Source organism: Scyliorhinus torazame, chromosome 19 (assembly GCF_047496885.1).
Source record: "Scyliorhinus torazame isolate Kashiwa2021f chromosome 19, sScyTor2.1, whole genome shotgun sequence".
Lineage (NCBI taxonomy): Eukaryota > Metazoa > Chordata > Chondrichthyes > Carcharhiniformes > Scyliorhinidae > Scyliorhinus > Scyliorhinus torazame.
In genome coordinates this window covers 14,529,735-14,557,715 of record NC_092725.1, presented here as the reverse complement: position 1 = coordinate 14,557,715, position 27,981 = coordinate 14,529,735, and positions in this window count along the sequence as shown.

Genomic DNA, 27,981 nt, shown 5'->3' with positions numbered 1-27,981 from the left:
GGACAGTGTAGAGGGAGCTTTACTCTGTATCAAACCCCGTGCTGTACCCCTCCTCGGAGTGTTTGATGGGGACAGTGTAGAGGGAGCTTTACTCTCTCTCTACCCCCGTGCTGTACCTGTCCTGGGAGTGTTTGATGGGGACAGTGTAGAGGGAGCTTTACTCTGTATCTAACCCCGTGCTGTACCCGTCCTGGGAGAGTTTGATGGGGACGGTGTAGAGGGAGCTTTACTCTGTATCTAACCCCGCGTTGGATCTCTCCTGGGAGTGTTTGATGCGGACAGTGTAGAGGGTGCTTTCACTGTATCTAACACGGTGCTGTACCTGTCCTGGGAGAGTTTGATGGGGACAGTGTAGAGGGAGCGTTACTCTGTATCTAACCCCGTGCTGTACCTGTCATGGGAGTGTTTGATGGGGACAGTGTAGAGGGAGCTTTACTCTGTATCTAACCCGTGCTGTACATGTCCTCTGAGTGTTTGATGGGGACAGTGTAGAGTGAGCTTTACTCTGTATCTAACCACGTGCTGTACCTGTCCTGGGAGTGTTTGATGGGGACAGTGTAGAGGGTGCTTTACTCTGTATCCAGCCTCGAGCTGTACCTGTCCTGGGAGTGTTTGATTGGGACAGTGTAGCAGGAGCTTTACTCTGTATCTAACCCCGTGCTGTACCCGTCCTGGGAGTGTTTGATGGGGACAGTGTAGAGGGAGCTTTACTCTGTATCTAACCCGTGCTGTACATGTCCTGTGAGTGTTTGATGGGGACAGTGCAAAGGGAGCTTTGCTCTGTATCTAACCCCGTGCTGTACCTGTCCTGGGAGTGTTTGATGGGGACAGTGTAGAGGGAGCTTTACTCTGTATCTACCCCGTGCTGTACCCGTCCTGGGAGTGTTTGATGGGGACAGTGTAGAGGGAGCTTTACTCTGTATCTAACCCCGTGCTGTACCTGTCCTCAGAGTGTTTGATGGGGACAGTGTAGAGGGAGCTTTACTCTGTATCTAACCCCGTGCTGTACCTGTCCTGGGAGTGTTTGATGGGGACAGTGTAGAGGGAGCTTTACTCTGTATCTAACCCCGTGCTGTACCTGTCCTGGGAGTGTTTGATGGGGACAGTGTAGAGGGAGCTTTCCTCTGTATCGAACCCCGTGCTGTACCCGACCTGGGAGTGTTTGATGGGGACAGTATAGAGGGAGCTTTACTCTGTATCTAACCCCGTGCTGTACCTGTCCTGGGAGTCTTTGATGGGGACAGTGCAGAGGGAACTTTACTCTGTATCTAACCCCGTGCTGTACCCGTCCTGGGAGAGTTTGATGGGGACAGTGTAGAGGGAGCTTTACTCTGTATCTAACCCCGCATTGGATCTGTCCTGGGAGTGTTTGATGCGGACAGTGTAGAGGGTGCTTTCACTGTATCTAACACGGTGCTGTACCTGTCCTGGGAGAGTTTGATGGGGACAGTGTAGAGGGAGCGTTACTCTGTATCTAACCCCGTGCTGTACCTGTCCTGGGAGTGTTTGATGGGGACAGTGTAGAGGGAGCTTTACTCTGTATCTAACCCGTGCTGTCCATGTCCTGTGAGTATTTGATGGGGACAGTGTAGAGTGAGCTTTACTCTGTATCAAACCCCGTGCTGTACCTGTCCTGGGAGTGTTTGATGGGGACAGTGTAGAGGGAGCTTTACTCTGTATCTTACCCGTGCTGTACATGTCCTGTGAGTGTTTGATGGGGACAGTGTAGAGGGAGCTTTACTCTGTATCTAACCCGTGCTGTACATGTCCTGTGAGTGTTTGATGGGGACAGTGTAGAGGGAGCTTTACTCTGTATCTAACCACGTGCTGTACCTGTCCTGGGAGTGTTTGATGGGGACAGTGTAGAGGGTGCTTTACTCTGTATCCAGCCCTGAGCTGTACCTGTCCTGGGAGTGTTTGATGGGGACAGTGTAGCGGGACCTTTACTCTGTATCTAACCCCGTGCTGTACCCGTCCTGGGAGTGTTTGATGGGAACAGTGTAGAGGGAGCTTTACTCTGTATCAAACCCCGTGCTGTACCCCTCCTGGGAGTGTTTGATGGGGACAGTGTAGAGGGAGCTTTGCTCTGTATCTTACCCCGTGCTGTACCCGTCCTGGGAGTGTTTGATGGGGACAGTGTAGAGGGAGCTTTACTCTGTATCTAACCCCGTGCTGTACCCGTCCTGGGAGAGTTTGATGGGGACAGTGTAGAGGGAGCTTTACTCTTTATCTAACCCATGCTGTACATGTCCTGTGAGTGTTTGATGGGGACAGTGTAGAGGGAGCTTTACTCTGTATCTAACCACGTGCTGTACCTGTCCTCGGAATATTTGATGGGGACAGTGTAGAGGCTGCTTTACTCTGTATCCAGCTCCGAGCTGTACCTGTCCTGGGAGTGTTTGATGGGGACAGTGTAGCGGGAGCTTTACTCTGTATCAAACCCCGTGCTGTACCCGTCCTGGGAGTGTTTGATGGGGACAGTGTAGAGGGAGCTTTGCTCTGTATCTTACCCCGTGCTGTACCCTTCCTCGGAGTGTTTGATGGGGACCGTGTAGAGGGAGCTTTACTCTGTATCTAACCCCGTGCTGTACCCGTCCTGGGAGTGTTTGATGGGGACAGTGTAGAGGGAGCTTTACTCTGTATCTAACCCGTGCTGTACATGTCCTGTGAGTGTTTGATGGGGACAGTGTAGAGGGAGCTTTACTCTGTATCTAACCCGTGCTGTACATGTCCTGTGAGTGTTTGATGGGGACAGTGTAGAGGGAGCTTTACTCTGTATCTAACCACGTGCTGTACCTGTCCTGGGAGTGTTTGATGGGGACAGTGTAGAGGGTGCTTTACTCTGTATCCAGCCCCGAGCTGTACCTGTCCTGGGAGTGTTTGATGGGGACAGTGTAGCGGGACCTTTACTCTGTATCTAACCCCGTGCTGTACCCGTCCTGGGAGTGTTTGATGGGAACAGTGTAGAGGGAGCTTTACTCTGTATCAAACCCCGTGCTGTACCCCTCCTGGGAGTGTTTGATGGGGACAGTGTAGAGGGATCTTTGCTCTGTATCTTACCCCGTGCTGTACCCGTCCTGGGAGTGTTTGATGGGGACCGGTTAGAGGGAGCTTTACTCTGTATCTAACCCCGTGATGTACCCGTCCTGGGAGTGTTTGACGGGGACAGTGTAGAGGGAGCTTTACTCTGTATCTAACCCCATGCTGTACCCGTCCTGGGAGTGTTTGACGGGGACAGTGTAGAGGGAGCTTTACTCTCTCTCTAACCCCGTGCTGTACCTGTCCTGGGAGTGTTTGATGGGGACAGTGTAGAGGGAGCTTTACTCTGTATCTAACCCCGTGCTGTACCCGTCCTGGGAGAGTTTGATGGGGACGGTGTAGAGGGAGCTTTACTCTGTATCTAACCCCGCGTTGGATCTGTCCTGGGAGTGTTTCATGCGGACAGTGTAGAGGGAGCTTTCACTGTATCTAACACGGTGCTGTACCTGTCCTGGGAGAGTTTGATGGGGACAGTGTAGAGGGAGCGTTACTCTGTATCTAACCCCGTGCTGTACCTGTCCTGGGAGTGTTTGATGGGGACCGTGTAGAGGGAGCTTTACTCTGTATCTAACCCGTGCTGTACATGTCCTGTGAGTGTTTGATGGGGACAGTGTAGAGGGAGCTTTACTCTGTATCTAACCACGTGCTTTTCCTGTCCTGGGAGTGTTTGATGGGGACAGTGTAGAGGGTGCTTTACTCTGTATCCAGCCTCGAGCTGTCCCTGTCCTGGGAGTGTTTGATTGGGACAGTGTAGCGGGAGCTTTACTCTGTATCTAACTCCGTGCTGTACCCGTCCTGGGAGTGTTTGATGGGGACAGTGTAGAGGGAGCTTTACTCTGTATCTAACCCGTGCTGTACATGTCCTGTGAGTGTTTGATGGGGACAGTGTCGAGGGAGCTTTACTCTGTATCTAACCACGTGCTGTACCTGTCCTGGGAGTGTTTGATGGGGACAGTGTAGAGGGAGTTTTGCTCTGTATCTTACCCCGTGCTGTACCCGTCCTGGGAGTGTTTGATGGGGACAGTGTAGAGGGAGGTTTACTCTGTCTCTAACCCCGTGCTGTACCCGTCCTGGGAGTGTTTGATGGGGACAGTGTATAGGGAGCTTTACTCTGTATCTAACCCCGTGCTGTACCCGTCCTGGGAGAGTTTGATGGGGACGGTGTAGGGGGAGCTTTACTCTGTATCTAACCCCGCGTTGGATCTGTCCTGGGAGTGTTTGATGCGGACAGTGTAGAGGGTGCTTTCACTGTATCTAACACGGTGCTGTACCTGTCCTGGGAGTGTTTGATGGGGACAGTGTAGAGGGAGCTTTCCTCTGTATCTAACCCCGTGCTGTACCCGTCCTGGGAGAGTTTGATGGGGACGGTGTAGAGGGAGCTTTACTCTGTATCTAACCCCGTGCTGTACCTGTCCTCAAGATGTTTGATGAGGGCAGTGTAGCGGGAGCTTTACTCTGGACCTAACCACGTGCTGTACCTGTCCTGGGAGTGTTTGATGGGGACACTGTAGCGGGAGCTTTACTCTGTATCTAATCCCGTGCTGTACCTGTCCTGGGAGTGTTTGATGGGGACAGTGTAGAGGGAGCTTCACTCTGTATCTAACCCCGTGCTGTGACCGTCCTGGGAGTGTTTGATGGGGACAGTGTAGAGGGAGCTTTGCTCTGTATCTCACCCCATGCTGTACCCGTCCTGGGAGTGTTTGATGGGGACAGTGTAGAGGGAGCTTTACTCTGTATCTAACCCCGTGCTGTACCCGTCCTGGGAGTGTTTGATGGGGACAGTGCAGAGGGAGTATTGCTCTGTATCTAACCCCATGCTGTACCTGTCCTGGGAGTGTTTGATGGGGACAGTGTAGAGGGAGATTTACTCTGTATCTACCCAGTGCTGTACCCGTCCTGGCAGTGTTTGATGGGGACAGTGTAGAGGGAGCTTTACTCTATATCTAACCCCGTGCTGTACCCGTCCTGGGAGTGTTTGATGGGGACAGTGTAGAGGGAGCTTTACTCTGTCTCTAACCCCGTGCTGTACCTGTCCTGGGAGTGTTTGATGGGGACAGTGTAGAGGGAGCTTTACTCTGTCTCTAACCCCGTGCTGTACCTGTCCTGGGAGTGTTTGATGGGGACAGTGTAGAGGGAGGTTTACTCTGTCTCTAACCCCGTGCTGTACCCGTCCTGGGAGTGTTTGATGGGGACAGTGTATAGGGAGCTTTAATCTGTATCTAACCCCGTGCTGTACCCGTCCTGGGAGAGTTTGATGGGGACGGTGTAGAGGGAGCTTTACTCTGTATCTAACCCCGCGTTGGATCTGTCCTGGGAGTGTTTGATGCGGACAGTGTAGAGGGTGCTTTCACTGTATCTAACACGGTGCTGTACCTGTCCTGGGAGAGTTTGATGGGGACAGTGTAGAGGGAGCGTTACTCTGTATCTAACCCCGTGCTATACCTGTCCTGGGAGTGTTTGATGGGGACAGTGTAGAGGGAGCTTTCCTCTGTATCTAACCCCGTGCTGTACCCGTCCTGGGAGAGTTTGATGGGGACGGTGTAGAGGGAGCTTTACTCTGTATCTAACCCCGTGCTGTACCTGTCCTCAAGATGTTTGATGAGGGCAGTGTAGCGGGAGCTTTACTCTGGACCTAACCACGTGCTGTACCTGTCCTGGGAGTGTTTGATGGGGACACTGTAGCGGGAGCTTTACTCTGTATCTAATCCCGTGCTGTACCTGTCCTGGGAGTGTTTGATGGGGACAGTGTAGAGGGAGCTTCACTCTGTATCTAACCCCGTGCTGTGACCGTCCTGGGAGTGTTTGATGGGGACAGTGTAGAGGGAGCGTTACTCTGTATCTAATCCCGTGCTGTACCTGTCCTGGGAGTGTTTGATGGGGACAGTGTAGAGGGAGCTTTACTCTGTATCTAACCCCTGCTGTACATGTCCTCTGAGTGTTTGATGGGGACAGTGTACAGTGAGCTTTACTCTGTATCTAACCCTGTGCTGTACCTGTCCTGGGAGTGTTCGATGGGGACAGTGGAGAGGGAGCTTTACTCTGTATCTAACCACGTGCGGTACCTGTCCTGGGAGTGTTTGATGGGGACAGTGTAGAGGGAGCTTTACTCTGTATCTAACCCGTGCTGTACATGTCCTGTGAGTGTTTGATGGGGACAGTGTAGAGGGAGCTTTACTCTGTATCTAACCACGTGCGGTACCTGTCCTGGGAGTGTTTGATGGGGACAGTGTAGAGGGTGCTTTACTCTGTATCCAGCCTCGAGCTGTACCTGTCCTGGGAGTGTTTGATTGGGACAGTGTAGCAGGAGCTTTACTCTGTATCTAACCCCGTGCTGTACCCGTCCTGGGAGTGTTTGATGGGGACAGTGTAGAGGGAGCTTTACTCTGTATCTAACCCGTGCTGTACATGTCCTGTGAGTGTTTGATGGGGACAGTGTAGAGGGAGCTTTACTCTGTATCTAACCACGTGCTGTACCTGTCCTGGGAGTGTTTGATGGGGACAGTGGAGAGGGTGGTTTACACTGTATCCAGCCCCGAGCTATACCTGTCCTGGGAATGTTTGATGGGGACAGTGTAGAGGGAGCTTTGCTCTGTATCTTACCCCGTGCTGTACCCGTCCTGGGAGAGTTTGATGGGGACCGTGTAGAGGGAGCTTTACTCTGTATCTAACCCCGTACTGTACCCGTCCTGGGAGAGTTTGATGGGGACACTGTAGCGGGAGCTTTACTCTGTATCTAATTCCATGCTGTACCTATCCTGGGAGTGTTTGATGGGGACAGTGTAGAGGGAGCTTCACTCTGTATCTAACCCCGTGCTGTGACCGTCCTGGGAGTGTTAGATGGGGACAGTGTAGAGGGAGCTTTGCTCCGTATCTAACCCCATGCTATACCCGTCCTGGGAGTGTTTGATGGGGACAGTGTAGAGGGAGCTTTACTCTGTATCTAACCCCGTGCTGTACCCGTCCTGGGAGTGTTTGATGGGGACAGTGCAGAGGGAGCTTTGCTCTGTATCCAGCACCGAGTTGTACCTGTCCTGGGAGTGTATGATGCGGACAGTGTAGCGGGAGCTTTACTCTGTATCTAACCCCGTGCTGTACCCGTGCTGGGAGTGTTTGATGGGAACAGTGTAGAGGGAGCTTTACTCTGTATCAAACCCCGTGCTGTACCCGTCCTGGGAGTGTTTGATGGGGACAGTGTAGAGGGAGCTTTACTCTGTATCTAACCCCGTGCTGTACCCGTCCTGGGAGTGTTTGATGGGGACAGTGCAGAGGGAGCTTTGCTCTGTATCTAACCCCGTGCTGTACCTGTCCTGGGAGTGTTTGATGGGGACAGTGTAGAGGGAGATTTACTCTGTATCTACCCAGTGCTGTACCCGTCCTGGGAGTGTTTGATGGGGACAGGGTAGAGGGAGCTTTACTCTGTATCTAACCCTGCGTTGTATCTGTCCTGGGAGTGTTTGACGGGGACAGGGTAGAGGGAGCTTTACTCTGTATCTAACCCCGTGCTGTACCCGTCCTGGGAGAGTTTGATGGGGACGGTGTAGAGGGAGCTTTACTCTGTATCTAACCCAGCGTTGGATCTGTCCTGGGAGTGTTTGATGCGGACAGTGTAGAGGGTGCTTTCACTGTACCTAACACGGTGCTGTACCTGTCCTGGGAGAGTTTGATGGGGACAGTGTAGAGGGAGCGTTACTCTGTATCTAATCCCGTGCTGTACCTGTCCTGGGAGTGTTTGATGGGGACAGTGTAGAGGGAGCTTTACTCTGTATCTAACCCCTGCTGTACATGTCCTCTGAGTGTTTGATGGGGACAGTGTACAGTGAGCTTTACTCTGTATCTAACCCTGTGCTGTACCTGTCCTGGGAGTGTTTGATGGGGACAGTGTAGAGGGAGCTTTACTCTGTATCTAACCCGTGCTGTACATGTCCTGTGAGTGTTTGATGGGGACAGTGTAGAGGGAGCTTTACTCTGTATCTAACCACGTGCGGTACCTGTCCTGGGAGTGTTTGATGGGGACAGTGTAGAGGGTGCTTTACTCTGTATCCAGCCTCGAGCTGTACCTGTCCTGGGAGTGTTTGATTGGGACAGTGTAGCAGGAGCTTTACTCTGTATCTAACCCCGTGCTGTACCCGTCCTGGGAGTGTTTGATGGGGACAGTGTAGAGGGAGCTTTACTCTGTATCTAACCCGTGCTGTACATGTCCTGTGAGTGTTTGATGGGGACAGTGTAGAGGGAGCTTTACTCTGTATCTAACCACGTGCTGTACCTGTCCTGGGAGTGTTTGATGGGGACAGTGGAGAGGGTGGTTTACACTGTATCCAGCCCCGAGCTGTACCTGTCCTGGGAGTGTTTGATGGGGACAGTGTAGAGGGAGCTTTGCTCTGTATCTTACCCCGTGCTGTACCCGTCCTGGGAGAGTTTGATGGGGACCGTGTAGAGGGAGCTTTACTCTGTATCTAACCCCGTACTGTACCCGTCGTGGGAGAGTTTGATGGGGACGGTGTAGAGGGAGGTTTACTCTGTATCTAACCCCGTGCTGTACCTGTCCTCAAGAGTGTTTGATGAGGATAGTGTAGCGGGAGCTTTACTCTGGACCTAACCACGTGCTGTACCTGTCCTGGGAGTGTTTGATGGGGACACTGTAGCGGGAGCTTTACTCCGTATCTAATTCCATGCTGTACCTATCCTGGGAGTGTTTGATGGGGACAGTGTAGAGGGAGCTTCACTCTGTATCTAACCCCGTGCTGTGACCGTCCTGGGAGTGTTTGATGGGGACAGTGCAGAGGGAGCTTTGCTCTGTATCCAGCACCGAGTTGTACCTGTCCTGGGAGTGTATGATGGGGACAGTGTAGCGGGAGCTTTACTCTGTATCTAACCCCGTGCTGTACCCGTGCTGGGAGTGTTTGATGGGAACAGTGTAGAGGGAGCTTTACTCTGTATCAAACCCCGTGCTGTACCCCTCCTGGGAGTGTTTGATGGGGACAGTGTAGAGGGAGCTTTGCTCTGTATCTTACCCCGTGCTGTACCCGTCCTGGGAGTGTTTGATGGGGACCGTGTAGAGGGAGCTTTACTCTGTATCTACCCCGTGCTGTACCCGTTCTATGAGTGTTTGACGGGGACAGTGTAGAGGGAGCTTTCCTCTGTATCATACCCCGTGCTGTACCCGTCCTGGGAGTGTTTGAAGGGGAGAGTGTAGAGGGAGCTTTACTCTCTCTCTACCCCCGTGCTGTACCTGTCCTGGGAGTGTTTGATGGGGACAGTGTAGAGGGAGCTTTACTCTGTATCTAACCCCGTGCTGTACCCGTCCTGGGAGAGTTTGATGGGGACGGTGTAGAGGGAGCTTTACTCTGTATCTAACCCCGCGTTGGATCTGTCCTGGGAGTGTTTGATGCGGACAGTGTAGAGGGTGCTTTCACTGTATCTAACACGGTGCTGTACCTGTCCTGGGAGAGTTTGATGGGGACAGTGTAGAGGGAGCGTTACTCTGTATCTAACCCCGTGCTGTACCTGTCCTGGGAGTGTTTGATGGGGACAGTGTATAGGGAGCTTTACTCTGTATCTAACCCGTGCTGTACATGTCCTGTGAGTGTTTGATGGGGACGGTGTAGAGGGAGCTTTACTCTGTATCTAACCCCGTGCTGTACCTGTCCTCAAGAGTGTTTGATGAGGGCAGTGTAGCGGGAGCTTTACTCTGGACCTAACCACGTGCTGTACCTGTCCTGGGAGTGTTTGATGGGGACACTGTAGCGGGAGCTTTACTCTGTATCTAATCCCGTGCTGTACCTGTCCTGGGAGTGTTTGATGGGGACAGTGTAGAGGGAGCTTTACTCTGTATCTAACCCGTGCTGTACATGTCCTGTGATTGTTTGATGGGGACAGTGTAGAGGGAGCTTTACTCTGTATCTAACCACGTGCTGTACCTGTCCTGGGAGTGTTTGATGGGGACAGTGTAGAGGGTGCTTTACTCTGTATCCAGCCCCGAGCTGTACCTGTCCTGGGAGTGTTTGATGGGGACAGTGTAGCGGGACCTTTACTCTGTATCTAACCCCGTGCTGTACCCGTCCTGGGAGTGTTTGATGGGAACAGTGTAGAGGGAGCTTTACTCTGTATCAAACCCCGTGCTGTACCCCTCCTGGGAGTGTTTGATGGGGACAGTGTAGAGGGAGCTTTGCTCTGTATCTTACCCCGTGCTGTACCCGTCCTGGGAGTGTTTGATGGGGACCGGTTAGAGGGAGCTTTACTCTGTATCTAACCCCGTGCTGTACCCGTCCTGGGAGTGTTTGACGGGGACAGTGTAGAGGGAGCTTTACTCTCTCTCTAACCCCGTGCTGTACCTGTCCTGGGAGTGTTTGATGGGGACAGTGTAGAGGGAGCTTTACTCTGTATCTAACCCCGTGCTGTACCCGTCCTGGGAGAGTTTGATGGGGACGGTGTAGAGGGAGCTTTACTCTGTATCTAACCCCGCGTTGGATCTGTCCTGGGAGTGTTTCATGCGGACAGTGTGGAGGGTGCTTTCACTGTATCTAACACGGTGCTGTACCTGTCCTGGGAGAGTTTGATGGGGACAGTGTAGAGGGAGCGTTACTCTGTATCTAACCCCGTGCTGTACCTGTCCTGGGAGTGTTTGATGGGGACAGTGTAGAGGGAGCTTTACTCTGTATCTAACCCGTGCTGTACATGTCCTGTGAGTGTTTGATGGGGACAGTGTAGAGGGAGCTTTACTCTGTATCTAACCACGTGCTTTTCCTGTCCTGGGAGTGTTTGATGGGGACAGTGTAGAGGGTGCTTTACTCTGTATCCAGCCTCGAGCTGTCCCTGTCCTGGTAGTGTTTGATTGGGACAGTGTAGCGGGAGCTTTACTCTGTATCTAACCCCGTGCTGTACGCGTCCTGGGAGTGTTTGATGGGGACAGTGTAGAGGGAGCTTTACTCTGTATCTAACCCGTGCTGTACATGTCCTGTGAGTGTTTGATGGGGACAGTGTCGAGGGAGCTTTACTCTGTATCTAACCACGTGCTGTACCTGTCCTGGGAGTGTTTGATGGGGACAGTGTAGAGGGAGTTTTGCTCTGTATCTTACCCCGTGCTGTACCCGTCCTGGGAGTGTTTGATGGGGACCGTGTAGAGGGAGCTTTACTCTGTATCTAACCCCGTGCTGTACCCGCCCTGGGAGTGTTTGACGGGGACAGTGTAGAGGGAGCTTTCCTCTGTATCTAATCCCGTGCTGTACCCGTCCTGGGAGTGTTTGATGGGGACAGTGTAGAGGGAGGTTTACTCTGTCTCTAACCCCGTGCTGTACCCGTCCTGGGAGTGTTTGATGGGGACAGTGTATAGGGAGCTTTACTCTGTATCTAACCCCGTGCTGTACCCGTCCTGGGAGAGTTTGATGGGGACGGTGTAGAGGGAGCTTTACTCTGTATCTAACCCCGCGTTGGATCTGTCCTGGGAGTGTTTGATGCGGACAGTGTAGAGGGTGCTTTCACTGTATCTAACACGGTGCTGTACCTGTCCTGGGAGAGTTTGATGGGGACAGTGTAGAGGGAGCGTTACTCTGTATCTAACCCCGTGCTATACCTGTCCTGGGAGTGTTTGATGGGGACAGTGTAGAGGGAGCTTTACTCTGTATCTAACCCGTGCTGTACATGTCCTGTGAGTGTTTGATGGGGACAGTGTAGAGTGAGCTTTACTCTGTATCTAACCCCGTGCTGTACCTGTCCTGGGAGTGTTTGATGGGGACAGTGTAGAGGGAGCTTTCCTCTGTATCTAACCCCGTGCTGTACCCGTCCTGGGAGAGTTTGATGGGGATGGTGTAGAGGGAGCTTTACTCTGTATCTAACCCCGTGCTGTACCTGTCCTCAAGATGTTTGATGAGGGCAGTGTAGCGGGAGCTTTACTCTGGACCTAACCACGTGCTGTACCTGTCCTGGGAGTGTTTGATGGGGACACTGTAGCGGGAGCTTTACTCTGTATCTAATCCCGTGCTGTACCTGTCCTGGGAGTGTTTGATGGGGACAGTGTAGAGGGAGCTTCACTCTGTATCTAACCCCGTGCTGTGACCGTCCTGGGAGTGTTTGATTGGGACAGTGTAGAGGGAGCTTTGCTCTGTATCTAACCCCATGCTGTACCCGTCCTGGGAGTGTTTGATGGGGACAGTGTAGAGGGAGCTTTACTCTGTATCTAACCCCGTGCTGTACCCGTCCTGGGAGTGTTTGATGGGGACAGTGCAGAGGGAGCTTTGCTCTGTATCTAACCCCGTGCTGTACCTGTCCTGGGAGTGTTTGATGGGGACAGTGTAGAGGGAGCTTTACTCTGTATCTAACCCCGTGCTGTACCTGTCCTGGGAGTGTTTGATGGGGACAGGGTAGAGGGAGCTTTACTCTGTATCTAACCCTGCGTTGTATCTGTCCTGGGAGTGTTTGACGGGGACAGGGTAGAGGGAGCTTTACTCTGTATCTAACCCCGTGCTGTACCCGTCCTGGGAGAGTTTGATGGGGACGGTGTAGAGGGAGCTTTACTCTGTATCTAACCCCGCGTTGGATCTGTCCTGGGAGTGTTTGATGCGGACAGTGTAGAGGGTGCTTTCACTGTATCTAACACGGTGCTGTACCTGTCCTGGGAGAGTTTAATGGGGACAGTGTAGAGGGAGCGTTACTCTGTATCTAATCCCGTGCTGTACCTGTCCTGGGAGTGTTTGATGGGGACAGTGTAGAGGGAGCTTTACTCTGTATCTAACCCCTGCTGTACATGTCCTCTGAGTGTTTGATGGGGACAGTGTACAGTGAGCTTTACTCTGTATCTAACCCTGTGCTGTACCTGTCCTGGGAGTGTTTGATGGGGACAGTGTAGAGGGAGCTTTACTCTGTATCTAACCCGTGCTGTACATGTCCTGTGAGTGTTTGATGGGGACAGTGTAGAGGGAGCTTTACTCTGTATCTAACCCCGTGCTGTACCCGTCCTGGGAGTGTTTGATGGGGACAGTGTAGAGGGAGCTTTACTCTGTATCTAACCCGTGCTGTACATGTCCTGTGAGTGTTTGATGGGGACAGTGTAGAGGGAGCTTTACTCTGTATCTAACCACGTGCTGTACCTGTCCTGGGAGTGTTTGATGGGGACAGTGGAGAGGGTGGTTTACACTGTATCCAGCCCCGAGCTGTACCTGTCCTGGGAGTGTTTGATGGGGACAGTGTAGAGGGAGCTTTGCTCTGTATCTTACCCCGTGCTGTACCCGTCCTGGGAGAGTTTGATGGGGACCGTGTAGAGGGAGCTTTACTCTGTATCTAACCCCGTACTGTACCCGTCCTGGGAGAGTTTGATGGGGACGGTGTAGAGGGAGCTTTACTCTGTATCTAACCCCGTGCTGTACCTGTCCTCAAGAGTGTTTGATGAGGGCAGTGTAGCGGGAGCTTTACTCTGGACCTAACCACGTGCTGTACCTGTCCTGGGAGTGTTTGATGGGGACACTGTAGCGGGAGCTTTACTCTGTATCTAATTCCATGCTGTACCTATCCTGGGAGTGTTTGATGGGGACAGTGTAGAGGGAGCTTCACTCTGTATCTAACCCCGTGCTGTGACCGTCCTGGGAGTGTTTGATGGGGACAGTGGAGAGGGAGCTTTGCTCTGTATCTAACCCCATGCTATACCCGTCCTGGGAGTGTTTGATGGGGACAGTGTAGAGGGAGCTTTACTCTGTATCTAACCCCGTGCTGTACCCGTCCTGGGAGTGTTTGATGGGGACAGTGCAGAGGGAGCTTTGCTCTGTATCCAGCACCGAGTTGTACCTGTCCTGGGAGTGTATGATGGGGACAGTGTAGCGGGAGCTTTACTCTGTATCTAACCCCGTGCTGTACCCGTGCTGGGAGTGTTTGATGGGAACAGTGTAGAGGGAGCTTTACTCTGTATCTAACCCCGTGCTGTACCCGTCCTGGGAGAGTTTGATGGGAACAGTGTAGAGGGTGCTTTCACTGTATCTAACACGGTGCTGTACCTGTCCTGGGAGAGTTTGATGGGGACAGTGTAGAGGGAGCGTTACTCTGTATCTAACCCCGTGCTGTACCTGTCCTGGGAGTGTTTGATGGGGACAGTGTATAGGGAGCTTTACTCTGTATCTAACCCGTGCTGTACATGTCCTGTGAGTGTTTGATGGGGACGGTGTAGAGGGAGCTTCACTCTGTATCTAACCCCGTGCTGTACCTGTCCTCAAGAGTGTTTGATGAGGGCAGTGTAGCGGGAGCTTTACTCTGGACCTAACCACGTGCTGTACCTGTCCTGGGAGTGTTTGATGGGGACACTGTAGCGGGAGCTTTACTCTGTATCTAATCCCGTGCTGTACCTGTCCTGGGAGTGTTTGATGGGGACAGTGTAGAGGGAGCTTCACTCTGTATCTAACCCCGTGCTGTGACCGTCCTGGGAGTGTTTGATGGGGACAGTGTAGAGGGAGCTTTGCTCTGTATCTAACCCCATGCTGTACCCGTCCTGGGAGTGTTTGATGGGGACAGTGTAGAGGGAGCTTTACTCTGTATCTAACCCCGTGCTGTACCCGTCCTGGGAGTGTTTGATGGGGACAGTGCAGAGGGAGCTTTGCTCTGTATCTAACCCCGTGCTGTACCTGTCCTGGGAGTGTTTGACGGGGACAGGGTAGAGGGAGCTTTACTCTGTATCTAACCCCGTGCTGTACCCGTCCTGGGAGAGTTTGATGGGGACGGTGTGGAGGGAGCTTTACTCTGTATCTAACCCCGCGTTGGATCTGTCCTGGGAGTGTTTGATGCGGACAGTGTAGAGGGTGCTTTCACTGTATCTAACACGGTGCTGTACCTGTCCTGGGAGAGTTTGATGGGGACAGTGTAGAGGGAGCTTTACTCTGTATCTAACCCGTGCTGTACATGTCCTGTGAGTGTTTGATGGGGACAGTGTAGAGGGAGCTTTACTCTGTATCTAACCACGTGCGGTACCTGTTCTGGGAGTGTTTGATGGGGACAGTGTAGAGGGTGCTTTACTCTGTATCCAGCCTCGAGCTGTACCTGTCCTGGGAGTGTTTGATTGGGACAGTGTAGCAGGAGCTTTACTCTGTATCTAACCCCGTGCTGTACCCGTCCTGGGAGTGTTTGATGGGGACAGTGTAGAGGGAGCTTTACTCTGTATCTAACCCGTGCTGTACATGTCCTGTGAGTGTTTGATGGGGACAGTGTAGAGGGAGCTTTACTCTGTATCTAACCACGTGCTGTACCTGTCCTGGGAGTGTTTGATGGGGACAGTGGAGAGGGTGGTTTACACTGTATCCAGCCCCGAGCTGTACCTGTCCTGGGAGTGTTTGATGGGGACAGTGTAGAGGGAGCTTTGCTCTGTATCTTACCCCGTGCTGTACCCGTCCTGGGAGTGTTTGATGTGGACCGTGTAGAGGGAGCTTTACTCTGTATCTAACCCCGTACTGTACCCGTCCTGGGAGAGTTTGATGGGGACGGTGTAGAGGGAGCTTTACTCTGTATCTAACCCCATGCTGTACCTGTCCTCAAGAGTGTTTGATGAGGGCAGTGTAGCGGGAGCTTTACTCTGGACCTAACCACGTGCTGTACCTGTCCTGGGAGTGTTTGATGGGGACACTGTAACGGGAGCTTTACTCTGTATCTAATCCCATGCTGTACCTATCCTCCTGGGAGTGTTTGATGGGGACAGTGTAGAGGGAGTTTTACTCTGTATCGAACCCCGTGCTGTACCCGTCCTGGGAGTGTTTGATGGGGACAGTGCAGAGGGAGCTTTGCTCTGTATCCAGCACCGAGTTATACCTGTCCTGGGAGTGTATGATGGGGACAGTGTAGCGGGAGCTTTACTCTGTATCTAACCCCGTGCTGTACCCGTGCTGGGAGTGTTTGATGGGAACAGTGTAGAGGGAGCTTTACTCTGTATCAAACCCCGTGCTGTACCCCTCCTGGGAGTGTTTGATGGGGACAGTGTAGAGGGAGCTTTGCTCTGTATCTTACCCCGTGCTGTACCCGTCCTGGGAGTGTTTGATGGGGACCGTGTAGAGGGAGCTTTACTCTGTATCTACCCCGTGCTGTACCCGTCCTGGGAGTGTTTGATGGGGACAGTGTAGAGGGAGCTTTACTCTCTCTCTACCCCCGTGCTGTACCTGTCCTGGGAGTGTTTGATGGGGACAGTGTAGAGGGAGCTTTACTCTGTATCTAACCCCGTGCTGTACCCGTCCTGGGAGAGTTTGATGGGGACGGTGTAGAGGGAGCTTTACTCTGTATCTAACCCCGCGTTGGATCTGTCCTGGGAGTGTTTGATGCGGACAGTGTAGAGGGAGCTTTACTCTGTATCTAACCCCTGCTGTACATGTCCTCTGAGTGTTTGATGGGGACAGTGTACAGTGAGCTTTACTCTGTATCTAACCCTGTGCTGTACCTGTCCTGGGAGTGTTTGATGGGGACAGTGTAGAGGGAGCTTTACTCTGTATCTAACCCGTGCTGTACATGTCCTGTGAGTGTTTGATGGGGACAGTGTAGAGGGAGCTTTACTCTGTATCTAACCACGTGCGGTACCTTCCTGGGAGTGTTTGATGGGGACAGTGTAGAGGGTGCTTTACTCTGTATCCAGCCTCGAGCTGTACCTGTCCTGGGAGTGTTTGATTGGGACAGTGTAGCAGGAGCTTTACTCTGTATCTAACCCCGTGCTGTACCCGTCCTGGGAGTGTTTGATGGGGACAGTGTAGAGGGAGCTTTACTCTGTATCTAACCCGTGCTGTACATGTCCTGTGAGTGTTTGATGGGGACAGTGTAGAGGGAGCTTTACTCTGTATCTAACCACGTGCTGTACCTGTCCTGGGAGTGTTTGATGGGGACAGTGGAGAGGGTGGTTTACACTGTATCCAGCCCCGAGCTGTACCTGTCCTGGGAGTGTTTGATGGGGACAGTGTAGAGGGAGCTTTCCTCTGTATCTTACCCCGTGCTGTACCCGTCCTGGGAGAGTTTGATGGGGACCGTGTAGAGGGAGCTTTACTCTGTATCTAACCCCGTACTGTACCCGTCCTGGGAGAGTTTGATGGGGACGGTGTAGAGGGAGCTTTACTCTGTATCTAACCCCGTGCTGTACCTGTCCTCAAGAGTGTTTGATGAGGGCAGTGTAGCGGGAGCTTTACTCTGGACCTAACCACGTGCTGTACCTGTCCTGGGAGTGTTTGATGGGGACACTGTAGCGGGAGCTTTACTCTGTATCTAATTCCATGCTGTACCTATCCTGGGAGTGTTTGATGGGGACAGTGTAGAGGGAGCTTCACTCTGTATCTAACCCCGTGCTGTGACCGTCCTGGGAGTGTTTGATGGGGACAGTGGAGAGGGAGCTTTGCTCTGTATCTAACCCCATGCTATACCCGTCCTGGGAGTGTTTGATGGGGACAGTGTAGAGGGAGCTTTACTCTGTATCTAACCCCGTGCTGTACCCGTCCTGGGAGTGTTTGATGGGGACAGTGCAGAGGGAGCTTTGCTCTGTATCCAGCACCGAGTTGTACCTGTCCTGGGAGTGTATGATGGGGACAGTGTAGCGGGAGCTATACTCTGTATCTAACCCCGTGCTGTACCCGTGCTGGGAGTGTTTGATGGGAACAGTGTAGAGGGAGCTTTACTCTGTATCTAACCCCGTGCTGTACCCGTCCTGGGAGAGTTTGATGGGAACAGTGTAGAGGGTGCTTTCACTGTATCTAACACGGTGCTGTACCTGTCCTGGGAGAGTTTGATGGGGACAGTGTAGAGGGAGCGTTACTCTGTATCTAACCCCGTGCTGTACCTGTCCTGGGAGTGTTTGATGGGGACAGTGTATAGGGAGCTTTACTCTGTATCTAACCCGTGCTGTACATGTCCTGTGAGTGTTTGATGGGGACGGTGTAGAGGGAGCTTTACTCTGTATCTAACCCCGTGCTGTACCTGTCCTCAAGAGTGTTTGATGAGGGCAGTGTAGCGGGAGCTTTACTCTGGACCTAACCACGTGCTGTACCTGTCCTGGGAGTGTTTGATGGGGACACTGTAGCGGGAGCTTTACTCTGTATCTAATCCCGTGCTGTACCTGTCCTGGGAGTGTTTGATGGGGACAGTGTAGAGGGAGCTTCACTCTGTATCTAACCCCGTGCTGTGACCGTCCTGGGAGTGTTTGATGGGGACAGTGTAGAGGGAGCTTTGCTCTGTATCTAACCCCATGCTGTACCCGTCCTGGGAGTGTTTGATGGGGACAGTGTAGAGGGAGCTTTACTCTGTATCTAACCCCGTGCTGTACCCGTCCTGGGAGTGTTTGATGTGGACAGTGCAGAGGGAGCTTGGCTCTGTATCTAACCCCGTGCTGTACCTGTCCTGGGAGTGTTTGATGGGGACAGGGTAGAGGGAGCTTTACTCTGTATCTAACTTTGCGTTGTATCTGTCCTGGGAGTGTTTGACGGGGACAGGGTAGAGGGAGCTTTACTCTGTATCTAACCCCGTGCTGTACCCGTACTGGGAGAGTTTGATGGGGACGGTGTAGAGGGAGCTTTACTCTGTATCTAACCCCGCGTTGGATCTGTCCTGGGAGTGTTTGATGCGGACAGTGTAGAGGGTGCTTTCACTGTATCTAACACGGTGCTGTACCTGTCCTGGGAGAGTTTGATGGGGACAGTGTAGAGGGAGCGTTACTCTGTATCTAACCCCGTGCTGTACCTGTCCTCTGAGTGTTTGATGGGGACAGTGTACAGTGAGCTTTACTCTGTATCTAACCCTGTGCTGTACCTGTCCTGGGAGTGTTTGATGGGGACAGTGTAGAGGGAGCTTTACTCTGTATCTAACCCGTGCTGTACATGTCCTGTGAGTGTTTGATGGGGACAGTGTAGAGGGAGCTTTACTCTGTATCTAACCACGTGCGGTACCTGTTCTGGGAGTGTTTGATGGGGACAGTGTAGAGGGTGCTTTACTCTGTATCCAGCCTCGAGCTGTACCTGTCCTGGGAGTGTTTGATTGGGACAGTGTAGCAGGAGCTTTACTCTGTATCTAACCCCGTGCTGTACCCGTCCTGGGAGTGTTTGATGGGGACAGTGTAGAGGGAGCTTTACTCTGTATCTAACCCGTGCTGTACATGTCCTGTGAGTGTTTGATGGGGACAGTGTAGAGGGAGCTTTACTCTGTATCTAACCACGTGCTGTACCTGTCCTGGGAGTGTTTGATGGGGACAGTGGAGAGGGTGGTTTACACTGTATCCAGCCCCGAGCTGTACCTGTCCTGGGAGTGTTTGATGGGGACAGTGTAGAGGGAGCTTTGCTCTGTATCTTACCCCGTGCTGTACCCGTCCTGGGAGTGTTTGATGTGGACCGTGTAGAGGGAGCTTTACTCTGTATCTAACCCCGTACTGTACCCGTCCTGGGAGAGTTTGATGGGGACGGTGTAGAGGGAGCTTTACTCTGTATCTAACCCCGTGCTGTACCTGTCCTCAAGAGTGTTTGATGAGGGCAGTGTAGCGGGAGCTTTACTCTGGACCTAACCACGTGCTGTACCTGTCCTGGGAGTGTTTGATGGGGACACTGTAACGGGAGCTTTACTCTGTATCTAATCCCATGCTGTACCTATCCTCCTGGGAGTGTTTGATGGGGACAGTGTAGAGGGAGCTTTACTCTGTATCGAACCCCGTGCTGTACCCGTCCTGGGAGTGTTTGATGGGGACAGTGCAGAGGGAGCTTTGCTCTGTATCCAGCACCGAGTTGTACCTGTCCTGGGAGTGTATGATGGGGACAGTGTAGCGGGAGCTTTACTCTGTATCTAACCCCGTGCTGGGAGTGTTTGATGGGAACAGTGTAGAGGGAGCTTTACTCTGTATCAAACCCCGTGCTGTACCCCTCCTGGGAGTGTTTGATGGGGACAGTGTAGAGGGAGCTTTGCTCTGTATCTTACCCCGTGCTGTACCCGTCCTGGGAGTGTTTGATGGGGACCGTGTAGAGGGAGCTTTACTCTGTATCTACCCCGTGCTGTACCCGTCCTGGGAGTGTTTGATGGGGACAGTGTAGAGGGAGCTTTACTCTCTCTCTACCCCCGTGCTGTACCTGTCCTGGGAGTGTTTGATGGGGACAGTGTAGAGGGAGCTTTACTCTGTATCTAACCCCGTGCTGTACCCGTCCTGGGAGAGTTTGATGGGGACGGTGTAGAGGGAGCTTTACTCTGTATCTAACCCCGCGTTGGATCTGTCCTGGGAGTGTTTGATGCGGACAGTGTAGAGGGTGCTTTCACTGTATCTAACACGGTGCTGTACCTGTCCTGGGAGAGTTTGATGGGGACAGTGTAGAGGGAGCGTTACTCTGTATCTAACCCCGTGCTGTACCTGTCCTGGGAGTGTTTGATGGGGACAGTGTATAGGGAGCTTTACTCTGTATCTAACCCGTGCTGTACATGTCCTGTGAGTGTTTGATGGGGACAGTGTAGAGTGAGCTTTACTCTGTATCTAACCCTATGCTGCACATGTCCTGTGAGTGTTTGATGGGGACAGTGTAGAGGGAGCTTTACTCTGTATCTAACCACGTGCTGTACCTGTCCTGGGAGTGTTTGATGGGGACAGTGTAGAGGGTGCTTTACTCTGTATCCAGCCTCGAGCTGTACCTGTCCTGGGAGTGTTTGATTGGGACAGTGTAGCAGGAGCTTTACTCTGTATCTAACCCCGTGCTGTACCCGTCCTGGGAGTGTTTGATGGGGACAGTGTAGAGAGAGCTTTACTCTGTATCTAACCCGTGCTGTACATGTCCTGTGAGTGTTTGATGGGGACAGTGTAGAGGGAGCTTTACTCTGTATCTAACCACGTGCTGTACCTGTCCTGGGAGTGTTTGATGGGGACAGTGGAGAGGGTGGTTTACACTGTATCCAGCACCGAGCTGTACCTGTCCTGGGAGTGTTTGATGGGGACAGTGTAGAGGGAGCTTTGCTCTGTATCTTACCCCATGCTGTACCCGTCCTGGGAGTGTTTGATGGGGACCGTGTAGAGGGAGCTTTACTCTGTATCTAACCCCGTACTGTACCGGCCTGGGAGAGTTTGATGGGGACGGTGTAGAGGGAGCTTTACTCTGTATCTAACCCCGTGCTGTACCCGTCCTGGGAGTGTTTGATGGGGACAGTGCAGAGGGAGCTTTGCTCTGTATCTAACCCCGTGCTGTACCTGTCCTGGGAGTGTTTGATGGGGACAGTGTAGAGGGAGCTTTACTCTGTATCTACCCCGTGCTGTACCCGTCCTGGGAGTGTTTGATGGGGACAGTGTAGAGGGAGCTTTACTCTGTATCTAACCACGTGCTTTTCCTGTCCTGGGAGTGTTTGATGGGGACAGTGTAGAGGGTGCTTTACTCTGTATCCAGCCTCGAGCTGTCCCTGTCCTGGGAGTGTTTGATTGGGACAGTGTAGCGGGAGCTTTACTCTGTATCTAACCCCGTGCTGTACCCGTCCTGGGAGTGTTTGATGGGGACAGTGTAGAGGGAGCTTTACTCTGTATCTAACCCGTGCTGTACATGTCCTGTGAGTGTTTGATGGGGACAGTGTCGAGGGAGCTTTACTCTGTATCTAACCACGTGCTGTACCTGTCCTGGGAGTGTTTGATGGGGACAGTGTAGAGGGAGTTTTGCTCTGTATCTAACCCCGTGCTGTACCCGTCCTGGGAGTGTTTGATGGGGACCGTGTAGAGGGAGCTTTACTCTGTATCTAACCCCGTGCTGTACCCGTCCTGGGAGTGTTTGACGGGGACAGTGTAGAGGGAGCTTTCCTCTGTATCTAATCCCGTGCTGTACCCGTCCTGGGAGTGTTTGATGGGGACAGTGTAGAGGGAGGTTTACTCTGTCTCTAACCCCGTGCTGTACCCGTCCTGGGAGTGTTTGATGGGGACAGTGTATAGGGAGCTTTACTCTGTATCTAACCCCGTGCTGTACCCGTCCTGGGAGAGTTTGATGGGGACGGTGTAGAGGGAGCTTTACTCTGTATCTAACCCCGCGTTGGATCTGTCCTGGGAGTGTTTGATGCGGACAGTGTAGAGGGTGCTTTCACTGTATCTAACACGGTGCTGTACCTGTCCTGGGAGAATTTGATGGGGACAGTGTAGAGGGAGCGTTACTCTGTATCTAACCCCGTACTGTACCCATCCTGGGAGAGTTTGATGGGGACGGTGTAGAGGGAGCTTTACTCTGTATCTAACCCCGTGCTGTACCTGTCCTCAAGAGTGTTTGATGAGGGCAGTGTAGCGGGAGCTTTACTCTGGACCTAACCACGTGCTGTACCTGTCCTGGGAGTGTTTGATGGGGACACTGTAGCGGGAGCTTTACTCTGTATCTAATTCCATGCTGTACCTATCCTGGGAGTGTTTGATGGGGACAGTGTAGAGGGAGCTTCACTCTGTATCTAACCCCGTGCTGTGACCGTCCTGGGAGTGTTTGATGGGGACAGTGTAGAGGGAGCTTTGCTCTGTATCTAACCCCATGCTATACCCGTCCTGGGAGTGTTTGATGGGGACAGAGTAGAGGGAGCTTTACTCTGTATCCAGCACCGAGTTGTACCTGTCCTGGGAGTGTATGATGGGGACAGTGTAGCGGGAGCTTTACTCTGTATCTAACCCCGTCCTGTACCCGTGCTGGGAGTGTTTGATGGGAACAGTGTAGAGGGAGCTTTACTCTGTATCTAACCCCGTGCTGTACCCGTCCTGGGAGAGTTTGATGGGGACAGTGTAGAGGGTGCTTTCACTGTATCTAACACGGTGCTGTACCTGTCCTGGGAGAGTTTGATGGGGACAGTGTAGAGGGAGCGTTACTCTGTATCTAACCCCGTGCTGTACCTGTCCTGGGAGTGTTTGATGGGGACAGTGTATAGGGAGCTTTACTCTGTATCTAACCCGTGCTGTACATGTCCTGTGAGTGTTTGATGGGGACGGTGTAGAGGGAGCTTTACTCTGTATCTAACCCCGTGCTGTACCTGTCCTCAAGAGTGTTTGATGAGGGCAGTGTAGCGGGAGCTTTACTCTGGACCTAACCACGTGCTGTACCTGTCCTGGGAGTGTTTGATGGGGACACTGTAGCGGGAGCTTTACTCTGTATCTAATCCCGTGCTGTACCTGTCCTGGGAGTGTTTGATGGGGACAGTGTAGAGGGAGCTTCACTCTGTATCTAACCCCGTGCTGTGACCGTCCTGGGAGTGTTTGATGGGGACAGTGTAGAGGGAGCTTTGCGATGTATCTAACCCCATGCTGTACCCGTCCTGGGAGTGTTTGATGGGGACAGTGTAGAGGGAGCTTTACTCTGTATCTAACCCCGTGCTGTACCCGTCCTGGGAGTGTTTGATGGGGACAGTGCAGAGGGAGCTTTGCTCTGTATCTAACCCCGTGCTGTACCTGTCCTGGGAGTGTTTGATGGGGACAGGGTAGAGGGAGCTTTACTCTGTATCTAACTTTGCGTTGTATCTGTCCTGGGAGTGTTTGACGGGGACAGGGTAGAGGGAGCTTTACTCTGTATCTAACCCCGTGCTGTACCCGTCCTGGGAGAGTTTGATGGGGACGGTGTAGAGGGAGCTTTACTCTGTATCTAACCCCGCGTTGGATCTGTCCTGGGAGTGTTTGATGCGGACAGTGTAGAGGGTGCTTTCACTGTATCTAACACGGTGCTGTACCTGTCCTGGGAGAGTTTGATGGGGACAGTGTAGAGGGAGCGTTACTCTGTATCTAACCCCGTGCTGTACCTGTCCTCTGAGTGTTTGATGGGGACAGTGTACAGTGAGCTTTACTCTGTATCTAACCCTGTGCTGTACCTGTCCTGTGAGTGTTTGATGGGGACAGTGTAGAGGGAGCTTTACTCTGTATCTAACCCGTGCTGTACATGTCCTGTGAGTGTTTGATGGGGACAGTGTAGAGGGAGCTTTACTCTGTATCTAACCACGTGCGGTACCTGTTCTGGGAGTGTTTGATGGGGACAGTGTAGAGGGTGCTTTACTCTGTATCCAGCCTCGAGCTGTACCTGTCCTGGGAGTGTTTGATTGGGACAGTGTAGCAGGAGCTTTACTCTGTATCTAACCCCGTGCTGTACCCGTCCTGGGAGTGTTTGATGGGGACAGTGTAGAGGGAGCTTTACTCTGTATCTAACCCGTGCTGTACATGTCCTGTGAGTGTTTGATGGGGACAGTGTAGAGGGAGCTTTACTCTGTATCTAACCACGTGCTGTACCTGTCCTGGGAGTGTTTGATGGGGACAGTGGAGAGGGTGGTTTACACTGTATCCAGCCCCGAGCTGTACCTGTCCTGGGAGTGTTTGATGGGGACAGTGTAGTGGGAGCTTTGCTCTGTATCTTACCCCGTGCTGTACCCGTCCTGGGAGTGTTTGATGTGGACCGTGTAGAGGGAGCTTTACTCTGTATCTAACCCCGTACTGTACCCGTCCTGGGAGAGTTTGATGGGGACGGTGTAGAGGGAGCTTTACTCTGTATCTAACCCCGTGCTGTACCTGTCCTCAAGAGTGTTTGATGAGGGCAGTGTAGCGGGAGCTTTACTCTGGACCTAACCACGTGCTGTACCTGTCCTGGGAGTGTTTGATGGGGACACTGTAACGGGAGCTTTACTCTGTATCTAATCCCATGCTGTACCTATCCTCCTGGGAGTGTTTGATGGGGACAGTGTAGAGGGAGCTTTACTCTGTATCGAACCCCGTGCTGTACCCGTCCTGGGAGTGTTTGATGGGGACAGTGCAGAGGGAGCTTTGCTCTGTATCCAGCACCGAGTTGTACCTGTCCTGGGAGTGTATGATGGGGACAGTGTAGCGGGAGCTTTACTCTGTATCTAACCCCGTGCTGTACCCGTGCTGGGAGTGTTTGATGGGAACAGTGTAGAGGGAGCTTTACTCTGTATCAAACCCCGTGCTGTACCCCTCCTGGGAGTGTTTGATGGGGACAGTGTAGAGGGAGCTTTGCTCTGTATCTTACCCCGTGCTGTACCCGTCCTGGGAGTGTTTGATGGGGACCGTGTAGAGGGAGCTTTACTCTGTATCTACCCCGTGCTGTACCCGTCCTGGGAGTGTTTGATGGGGACAGTGTAGAGGGAGCTTTACTCTCTCTCTACCCCCGTGCTGTACCTGTCCTGGGAGTGTTTGATGGGGACAGTGTAGAGGGAGCTTTACTCTGTATCTAACCCCGTGCTGTACCCGTCCTGGGAGAGTTTGATGGGGACGGTGTAGAGGGAGCTTTACTCTGTATCTAACCCCGCGTTGGATCTGTCCTGGGAGTGTTTGATGCGGACAGTGTAGAGGGTGCTTTCACTGTATCTAACACGGTGCTGTACCTGTCCTGGGAGAGTTTGATGGGGACAGTGTAGAGGGAGCGTTACTCTGTATCTAACCCCGTGCTGTACCTGTCCTGGGAGTGTTTGATGGGGACAGTGTATAGGGAGCTTTACTCTGTATCTAACCCGTGCTGTACATGTCCTGTGAGTGTTTGATGGGGACAGTGTAGAGTGAGCTTTACTCTGTATCTAACCCTGTGCTGCACATGTCCTGTGAGTGTTTGATGGGGACAGTGTAGAGGGAGCTTTACTCTGTATCTAACCACGTGCTGTACCTGTCCTGGGAGTGTTTGATGGGGACAGTGTAGAGGGTGCTTTACTCTGTATCCAGCCTCGAGCTGTACCTGTCCTGGGAGTGTTTGATTGGGACAGTGTAGCAGGAGCTTTACTCTGTATCTAACCCCGTGCTGTACCCGTCCTGGGAGTGTTTGATGGGGACAGTGTAGAGGGAGCTTTACTCTGTATCTAACCCGTGCTGTACATGTCCTGTGAGTGTTTGATGGGGACAGTGTAGAGGGAGCTTTACTCTGTATCTAACCACGTGCTGTACCTGTCCTGGGAGTGTTTGATGGGGACAGTGGAGAGGGTGGTTTACACTGTATCCAGCACCGAGCTGTACCTGTCCTGGGAGTGTTTGATGGGGACAGTGTAGAGGGAGCTTTGCTCTGTATCTTACCCCATGCTGTACCCGTCCTGGGAGTGTTTGATGGGGACCGTGTAGAGGGAGCTTTACTCTGTATCTAACCCCGTACTGTACCGGCCTGGGAGAGTTTGATGGGGACGGTGTAGAGGGAGCTTTACTCTGTATCTAACCCCGTGCTGTACCCGTCCTGGGAGTGTTTGATGGGGACAGTGCAGAGGGAGCTTTGCTCTGTATCTAACCCCGTGCTGTACCTGTCCTGGGAGTGTTTGATGGGGACAGTGTAGAGGGAGCTTTACTCTGTATCTACCCCGTGCTGTACCCGTCCTGGGAGTGTTTGATGGGGACAGTGTAGAGGGAGCTTTACTCTGTATCTAACCACGTGCTTTTCCTGTCCTGGGAGTGTTTGATGGGGACAGTGTAGAGGGTGCTTTACTCTGTATCCAGCCTCGAGCTGTCCCTGTCCTGGGAGTGTTTGATTGGGACAGTGTAGCGGGAGCTTTACTCTGTATCTAACCCCGTGCTGTACCCGTCCTGGGAGTGTTTGATGGGGACAGTGTAGAGGGAGCTTTACTCTGTATCTAACCCGTGCTGTACATGTCCTGTGAGTGTTTGATGGGGACAGTGTCGAGGGAGCTTTACTCTGTATCTAACCACGTGCTGTACCTGTCCTGGGAGTGTTTGATGGGGACAGTGTAGAGGGAGTTTTGCTCTGTATCTTACCCCGTGCTGTACCCGTCCTGGGAGTGTTTGATGGGGACCGTGTAGAGGGAGCTTTACTCTGTATCTAACCCCGTGCTGTACCCGTCCTGGGAGTGTTTGACGGGGACAGTGTAGAGGGAGCTTTCCTCTGTATCTAATCCCGTGCTGTACCCGTCCTGGGAGTGTTTGATGGGGACAGTGTAGAGGGAGGTTTACTCTGTCTCTAACCCCGTCCTGTACCCGTCCTGGGAGTGTTTGATGGGGACAGTGTATAGGGAGCTTTACTCTGTATCTAACCCCGTGCTGTACCCGTCCTGGGAGAGTTTGATGGGGACGGTGTAGAGGGAGCTTTACTCTGTATCTATCCCCGCGTTGGATCTGTCCTGGGAGTGTTTGATGCGGACAGTGTAGAGGGTGCTTTCACTGTATCTAACACGGTGCTGTACCTGTCCTGGGAGAATTTGATGGGGACAGTGTAGAGGGAGCGTTACTCTGTATCTAACCCCGTGCTATACCTGTCCTGGGAGTGTTTGATGGGGACAGTGTAGAGGGAGCTTTACTCTGTATCTAACCCGTGCTGTACATGTCCTGTGAGTGTTTGATGGGGACAGTGTAGAGTGAGCTTTACTCTGTATCTAACCCCGTGCTGTACCTGTCCTGGGAGTGTTTGATGGGGACAGTGTAGAGGGAGCTTTCCTCTGTATCTAACCCCGTGCTGTACCCGTCCTGGGAGAGTTTGATGGGGACGGTGTAGAGGGAGCTTTACTCTGTATCTAACCCCGTGCTGTACCTGTCCTCAAGATGTTTGATGAGGGCAGTGTAGCGGGAGCTTTACTCTGGACCTAACCACGTGCTGTACCTGTCCTGGGAGTGTTTGATGGGGACACTGTAGCGGGAGCTTTACTCTGTATCTAATCCCGTGCTGTACCTGTCCTGGGAGTGTTTGATGGGGACAGTGTAGAGGGAGCTTCACTCTGTATCTAACCCCGTGCTGTGACCGTCCTGGGAGTGTTTGATGGGGACAGTGTAGAGGGAGCTTTGCTCTGTATCTAACCCCATGCTGTACCCGTCCTGGGAGTGTTTGATGGGGACAGTGTAGAGGGAGCTTTACTCTGTATCTAACCCCGTGCTGTACCCGTCCTGGGAGTGTTTGATGGGGACAGTGCAGAGGGAGCTTTGCTCTGTATCTAACCCCGTGCTGTACCTGTCCTGGGAGTGTTTGATGGGGACAGTGTAGAGGGAGATTTACTCTGTATCTACCCAGTGCTGTACTCGTCCTGGGAGTGTTTGATGGGGACAGTGTAGAGGGAGCTTTACTCTATATCTAA